This window comes from Pseudopodoces humilis, chromosome 2 (genome assembly GCF_049639895.1).
Source record: "Pseudopodoces humilis isolate 2021_Gansu_Grassland_sample_001 chromosome 2, ASM4963989v1, whole genome shotgun sequence".
Lineage (NCBI taxonomy): Eukaryota > Metazoa > Chordata > Aves > Passeriformes > Paridae > Pseudopodoces > Pseudopodoces humilis.
The window spans coordinates 32,476,468-32,484,325 of NC_142201.1; positions in this window are offsets into that span (position 1 = coordinate 32,476,468).

Genomic DNA, 7,858 nt, shown 5'->3' on the forward strand with positions numbered 1-7,858 from the left:
AAACCTCAGTAGGCAAGTAGAAGACAACAGCTCATCAAGACAGAGGAATATCCTGCTCCAAGGAGCTACAAAGACTGATGTTTTCCCACATGACTGACAATGCTGTGACCAAGAGGAACATGTTGCCCTGGGGTGCTGAGGATTTAATGCCAGACATGTGAGGCCTGTTTATCCCCATGGGTTAGACCTAGCTCCCTTCTGTGCACATTCACCAGGGAATAATCACTGGGTACCCAAAAACTTGAATGTTCCTGCTTGCAATCCTCTGCACATGGAAAAAGTTTCCCAAATATTAGTGAACCAGTGGAAAAGTAGGCTCACAGTCCAGACACTCAGGTGGCACTTAAGTGTGCCACTTTCTTCTCACTACACTGCTGTTAGCAGGTCCACTTGCCCAAATTTAAATACTGAGAAGAGCTCAGCTCTGAATCTCAGAACCTAACAGTAATGCATTCACTTCACAGTTCAGATCAGCAAATGTTCACATGTATTTACTTTAAGCACTACTGCAAATAGTAGGCTGTTTGTTTTCTTACTTGCTATAAAAAAAAATCCCTCCACTTTTTCTGAGCACCTCAGCATGAGGATCATTTCCTCGAGCCACCATGTGGTGGTAGCCCACCTTCCAGCAGCAAGGCCAGCTATGGCTTTGATTCTGCTATTATTGATTTTCTCATTTAGATCAGTTAGGGTTTTTTTTTCTTTTTGAAGAAATTCTAACAGCCATGGCTGAAAGCCTTCCCTGCTCTAACATGGCAGATGTTTCTGCACCTGTCATTGTCCCTGAATATAACAGAAGATGTAAAAAGAAATGGGGAGTGGGAGGGACAGGGGTAAAACAAACAAAACAAACAGACAAAACAATTATTTATTTAAGGTCACAAAGAGGGAAGTCTCCCAGATATTAATTTTGGGGGTTGACAAAACTGAAGTCAGCCAAACAGAGTCCAAAAGAAACATTAAGGTAGAGAATTGTTCCAGCTATTGTCTAAATCTCAGACAGGAAGGAGCTCCAGGCACTCCTGCTGTTCTGTTGCTGAAGTAGCAATTATCTTATTTCCCTTTCACAGTGCTATTATGCAGGCAGTCTCGTTTGAAGGAAAGATGTCCTGAAATAAAAGATTTAAAATACTCTTTTGCTCACAGGTTCCTTTTAAAAAAGTGTTGCTCTGTTCTGTTTCCTTTTCTAAGTGACATTTATTTGACAAAGGAACCTCATAATTTCATTGAATTTAAGATTAGCTCATCAAACCTGAGACACTATTATTTGTTACAGTCATCCATGACTCTCTACCACAAGATCTCATTTCAGCAGTGGTTATCATTAAAATCATAATTAAAATACTCTTAATCGGTAAAACTAGAGACAGTATGATGTACATCAAAGACCACTTTATCTCTCTGCAGTCTATACATAGGAAGACTTGCCCTGAAGGTTCCTGCAATATTTGCTGGACATCTCACATAGCTAGTAAACATTTCTTGGCATTTCAAAGTTAGTGACAGCTAAGCTCAGGTATTCCTGTTCTTCAAACTCATTCTGACAGCTCAGTACCTAATACCTTTTGTGCAAAAGTCAGCTGCTGTCAGGGTGCCAGTAATCACAATCTCCACATATCCTGGATAAATATAACACTGTGACAACTAACAGTAGAACTGTGAGGGACCAAATCCTTTGGAGTAAGTTTTTGAGGAAAAAACATTACCAAATGAATCCCTAAGACAGATGTACATCTAAGAAAGCCTCAAATACCTAAGTGGAATATCTGCAGTAAGAAGAAACTCAGTAATTCAGTTGTCCCACATCTCTTGCTCCTCATCTGCTAAGGACAAGAAACATGACTTCCAATTTCACCTAAGAAGTCAGCATTCTTGTCAGCTGTCTTGCATGAAGTCAGACCAAACCCAGCCCAAACATTTTAGCAATCATTAAAACCCCAATTGTGTTAGGATCCATGATGTATAACAAAGCATTAATAATGACCTATCAGATAACAGGTCCTTTAACTACTATGAAAAATGACTTTTCAGCATGGACATTGACAGGATTTAGAGAAGATAAATAAATTTCCCTTGAAGGTGATAATACCATTCTGACCTTGCCTGAAATCTGAATGTCACATTTAGCACAAATAAATACAGCCTTGTCTTATTAAAAGGTGCAGATCAGCACGTGCAGTAATTGTGGCACAACACTGAACATCTGCTGAGCACAGTGAGATTAACCTCCCGACAAATGGTTTCCTTCCAGCATAGGTCAATAACTACAACAGCTGGCTTTCACTACAACTCTTTAACCAGATGTTTTATATATTAAACTCTATTTTAAATGTTAAATACTGCCCTGGTTTCTGCTGGGATAGAATTAATTTCAAGTAGCTGGTGAAGTGTTGTGCTTTGAATTTAGTATGAGAATAATGTTGGTAACACACAAATTTTTTAGTTCTTGCTAAGTAGTGTTGATACTAAGTCAAAGAATTTTCAGCTTCTCATACACTGAGAGTCAGAAGGCTGGAGGGACACAAGAAGTTGTGTGGGGATATAGCTGGGACAGCTTCCCTAAACTGGCCAAAGGGATACCGCATACCACAGGGCAACATGCTCAGCATATAAACTGCTGGGGAGAGCTGGCCCAGGGTCCCTGCTCAGGACACGACTGGGCATTAATCAGTGAGAGGTGAGCAATTGCAACACCTCTTCTAGATATTATCATAATTACCATCATAATTTTCTTCCTTTTCTGTCCCATCTCAACCCATGAGTTTTCTCACTTGTACTCTTCTGATTCTCTTTCCCACCCTGGCTATCTTCATTGCTGGATGGGGCTAAACCACAACAAATATTAATTACTGCAGTAGCTGTATCTGCAGCTGCCCTGATCTGTAGAACATCATAGAAAGCCTCCTTCCATCATGCACTGTTTGGCAGACTCTCCCTCAAAACAGTTTGCATCAGCCTATCATCATTTCTTCAGCTAGGACTCTCTTTAGGCCATTAGTTGTGAATCCCAGCATCTCAGCATTGTTCTCCCACAGCAGACAGACTGCTTCTTTGTGCTCTCAGATGCAATGCTGAGTGAGGCTGCAGATGCAGCTTCGGTGCTGGGCAGGTACATATTTAGTAAATAGAACATATTACTATGGTGGCATACTGTAAACACCTGGAACTAATTAACTGGGTCCCAGGAGTACAATGGCTTTACAGTTTGCAAATGCATGGTGACTTGAAAGTGAAGCTTCAAGAGGAAAGTAGTTAAATAGGGGTCATTTTCATGGTATCCTGTTAGTTGGTTTGAAGGAAAAACAAATCCAGTTTAGATACATTGCAATGAACTTTCAGTTTTCCAACAATATTGAACAGTGAAACCCCATTCAAAAGCACATACATAAAAATAAAATTAATCATGACATTCCAGCTTCAGTATGCACTCAAGGGTACAAAGATTGATCTCTGAACAGGCAGCTGACTGCAATATTCCTTGAGGTGTTTGCTAGAAAAGATGTTTTGCTGAAGAACAATGTAGTAGAAAATCCATACATGCACTGTTGGAACTACCCAGCAAGTCTGACAAGTTTACTTGTTTAATAAGAGTGCCTCCAATGTTCCTCACTTGGGAGAATTTGAATTCTTCAATACTCCAAGGTATACCCTAAAATGTAGTCTTCACTCATGGAATTCAGCAGCTGGCCAGCTTAACAGGAAGAGATTTCTACCATGGGTCAATGATTATTACACTTTATTTAGGTATACTGCTTATGAAGCAAAAAACATCACCATGACAAAGCTTATGATAACATACAGGCAGTATCTGTAAGTCTGAATCACAGGCCAGAACTCCCTTTATCTCAAACAGAAGATCAACATGTCTATTTAACAGACAAGGTATGGGAAAGACAGGTAAATTCTTCACATGAGAGATTGTAATGAAGTTGGGGTGGGGAGATGGGGGGGTCTTTAAGATGCCTGTAATGACCATGCCTTGGAAGCCCAGTTCTAGAGGTTCATGCTAAAATATTGAGCTTTTACCACACTCCTAATATGGGAGGAAATGGAGCTGGATTTACACATGCAATACTCATCATATTAAGACTGTGTAATCAACTTTTGGAAATCAGGATAGAAAAGAATGTCCTGGTCAGAGTCTGCAATTAATCTAGGTGAACTATAACATCTGCTACAGGATTAACTGGGAAACCTCTGCTTTCTTCTGTGTTCCCTAGTCATAGAGAATTCCAGAAGTTTCTGCAGAGCAGATGTGAGCAGACATGGTGTTAATGTGGATTCTCTGCAGCATGGTCATGTATCCTTATCAGAACTAGCTATCTCACTTCAGCCTGCTGCACAAAGGATAGGCTCTCTCTGAAGAGATCTGTTTTCCTTGCAGAAAAGCTGAAATGGTATGGTCTGTTTGCAGTAATCTTGCTGTACTTCCTGTGTCAATAACTTAAAATCAGTCTTGCACTACCTCTTCAGGATGCTGAAGTTCTCTTATCCCCGAGTATGTGTGGCCACTGTCATTTAGCAGAGTTGTTTTCCATGGGCAAAAGTGGCAGCAAGATTCCATTACTCATTCAGACCAGACTTCTGCAATTCTGCAATTGCACATCACTAGCAAGCTTCCTTGCATCAGCCTTGGACCCTCTGAAGAATGAAACCACCCCTCACTTTTCTGCTTAAGACTGCAGTGAGTTGGGCCGATTTGCAGCTTGTTGTCCTGTCCTTGAAGAGAGCTGGTGCATGCCAAGGGCTACCTCTCCTCTTGTAATCCATAGGACAGAGACACCACAGAAGCTTGTGTGAGCTTAATATTGCAGATAGAAGGCAGTATTTCATTGCAGTCCTAGACAGTCAAATTCAGACATCAAGGCTGAGCTTAAGTTTTGGTTCCAGCTGCAGAGGAGCCAATCTTATGGCCATTGTCAACAGTGCAGCAGAAGTCAGCACTACAATTTCATTTCACAAAGATCACTCTGGACTTAAAAGCCCAAATCTGGACCCAAAGACTCAATGAAGTCCTTGTTAATGAAATAGAGAGCCAGAAAGCTGACAGGACCCATCTTTGCAGAGAAGTATCTTTTCATTCATTCTCCCATCCATATATATAGATGCCCACAGCAAATCAAGAGCTGGACTGCAATGAAATTCAAGTCTTTTCCTTTCCAAAGCAGGACCACCTGTACCAGTGATGTCCGACTTAAACCAAAGGCACTTTTTATATTCCAAGCAACTGATCAAGACTGCCTATAAAGGATTTTTAAAGATTTTTTTTTGGCCTAGGTTCAGTGGATTATTACAGAAGTCTTCATATAACTGCTCTTACTTTGGTTCTCAAGAGCTAGAAAAATAGGATTGCCACCATCTTCTTGCTGTTTAGTTTGCAATCTCAGCTCCCACTGCTTTAGTTGCTGGCACAGTGGATCTTTAAAGTGCTTCTGCCAAGGAGATTTACTGCTGTTGCTTCAGGGTCTGATCGAGCTGTTGGTAAACTTCCACCCTGCTCTCCCAGCTATTTTATAAGGAGTTTCAGATTATCTTCTGGGCTCAGTTACTGTATTTTCATTCTATGCCAGATACAGAATTATCTGATTTTCCTCTAGCCTTGATAAAACAGCCCAACAATTGATTTAATTTTCAAAAAAAAAAAATTTTGCACACAAACCAAACATAATAGAGGAATCCAAGACATTACAGAGGAAGCAATAAATTCCTTTAGATCAGGCACAAACATTTTTCTTTCTTCTAAGATCAGGGAAAAAACCATCCTAATCAGAAAAGGTCCATTGTCCCTGAAAAAAAAAATAAAAATGTAACCTCTACCAACTTTGTTCACTCACTTCTAACTCCAACTTACCTCAATCACTTATCCCTTCCTTTGGACAGGAGATTTACAAAAGTCTAATAAATACTCCTCCTATCTCTTGGCTGACCCTAAATACTCATGCAAATGGAGGGGAGCAGAGTTTTTTGGAGGAAATGCCACATCAGTCTGAGGTTCCTCCTATACAATTTGTGTTTTCATGAGACATCAGGCTGATATAACATCAGTAATACTGAGCATTGCAAGGTCAAAGCCAAACTAACCCAAAGCCTATTATTTTGCAATACATGATGGCACAGCTTGGGCAGGAGTAATAATGCCATCACAATGATGCTATGAAATTCAGCCCCAGAAGACTAGATGGACCTAAGGAGTAAACACGGAATAGTTTAAAAAAGGTCATCTTATTTCCATTCAAATAATGATAACAGCTGTTTTCATTGAAGTATTTTTATGTCTTGGTCCAAATTGTTTATAAACTTAATAATGCAGATATCGTGTGAATTCAGGCTGTTTTTCAAGATATTTGCAAATTTAGTATTTATCACTGCTGCACATACTATTTTAGTCTATGACTAATCCTTAGGACCACTACAGCTATTATATGGCAAGGGCAAGAGTAACTAACTGAATAAGGCAAATTAAGTATGTTAGAATTACCTACCCAAAACACATACTTTGCAAAGGCATGATAAGTAGGATATTAGATTTATAAGATATTAAAATGACATGGCTGGAGTGAAATGAACTGTTTCCTTGAGATCTCTGGTACCTGTTTTTGTCTTGGCTCAACCACACCAGAGAGAGATTTTGAGTATAAAAATTGGCCAGGTTTGAGCTGTGTTTAGAAACTTGCCTGATAATTAAATGCAAAGGTTGTTAAATATATATCATTTTTCCACTGTGCAAGCATAAATTATTTCCTGCAATAAATGTTTCTGTACATGTTACTAGGCTGTATATAGATCAGAAATGGATATTTATAATTAGCCTGTATTTGTCTTCACCTCTATCTTTGTTTCCAAGGGTTGCTATGGATAACTGTTCTTCCACTTCCTGTGTACTCATTCTGCAGGTCTTGTGAGTCTCACAAGGATGAATCCCCTCTTCTACCACATTCAGTATTGATACAATGACCTGATGAAGCAATCTAGGTGAAAATACAGGCACTACTGCAGTAAGTATTACATATCTTGCCATTAAACCTTAAAAAGTCATCACAGTGTTCTTGTGCTCTCCCAGGACAGCTGCCTCAAGCGGTGTAGACAAACCAAGAAATATACAGACAAGAGAAATATTTCCAGGAGTTTGCTTCTTCTCTAAACTCATATTTCCTGGGAATGCCAAAATATATGCTAAGAACCTTGCCCAATTGTTCAAAATTACAAAAATGTCCACTTTCATTTACATTAAGCCAAGATACCATAACTCATTTCCGTAGACGGCTGTTGCCACAGGAATCCATTATGGATTGATTTATTTCAACATATATCTGGAAATGGTAAGAACTGCAGTGAGGTACCTGATACAAAATATTTCTGCTGAGCAAGGAAGATTACTTTCAGCTCAGCACTTCATCTTTGAGAGACTGAGTTCTCTCAAAGAGAGATCTGTGGCCCTGTGATGACCCAGATGTATTGCTACCAGAGGGATCTCCAGCCCTTCTCTGCAATGGCACAATGGCTTATGTTCTGCCCTCCCAGAACCTGGAAGATGCTGAATGATAGCTGAGAGAGGAGGTTCATAAATGTGAGCATCTGACCTTGCTCTGTGCCATTAGAAGACAGTGAACTTTTTTCATGGAAATAAAAGCGGATTCTTGGATTTATTGCAGGAGTGGCTATGGATCCCCCAGTTTTCAGGCAATGTGCACGACTCCTGGCAGAGGCCAAGCTTTCCCAGTGTGTAGGGCCACGGTGCCTGGCTGACTGTCCAACTCTGCCCCTCACATTGACCTGGCAGGGCGGATGGAGCCGCAGCTCCAGGTCACGGTGGTGGCTCTAATGGCAGCCTTGACCCCCGTCTGGCCCTGGCCTAACA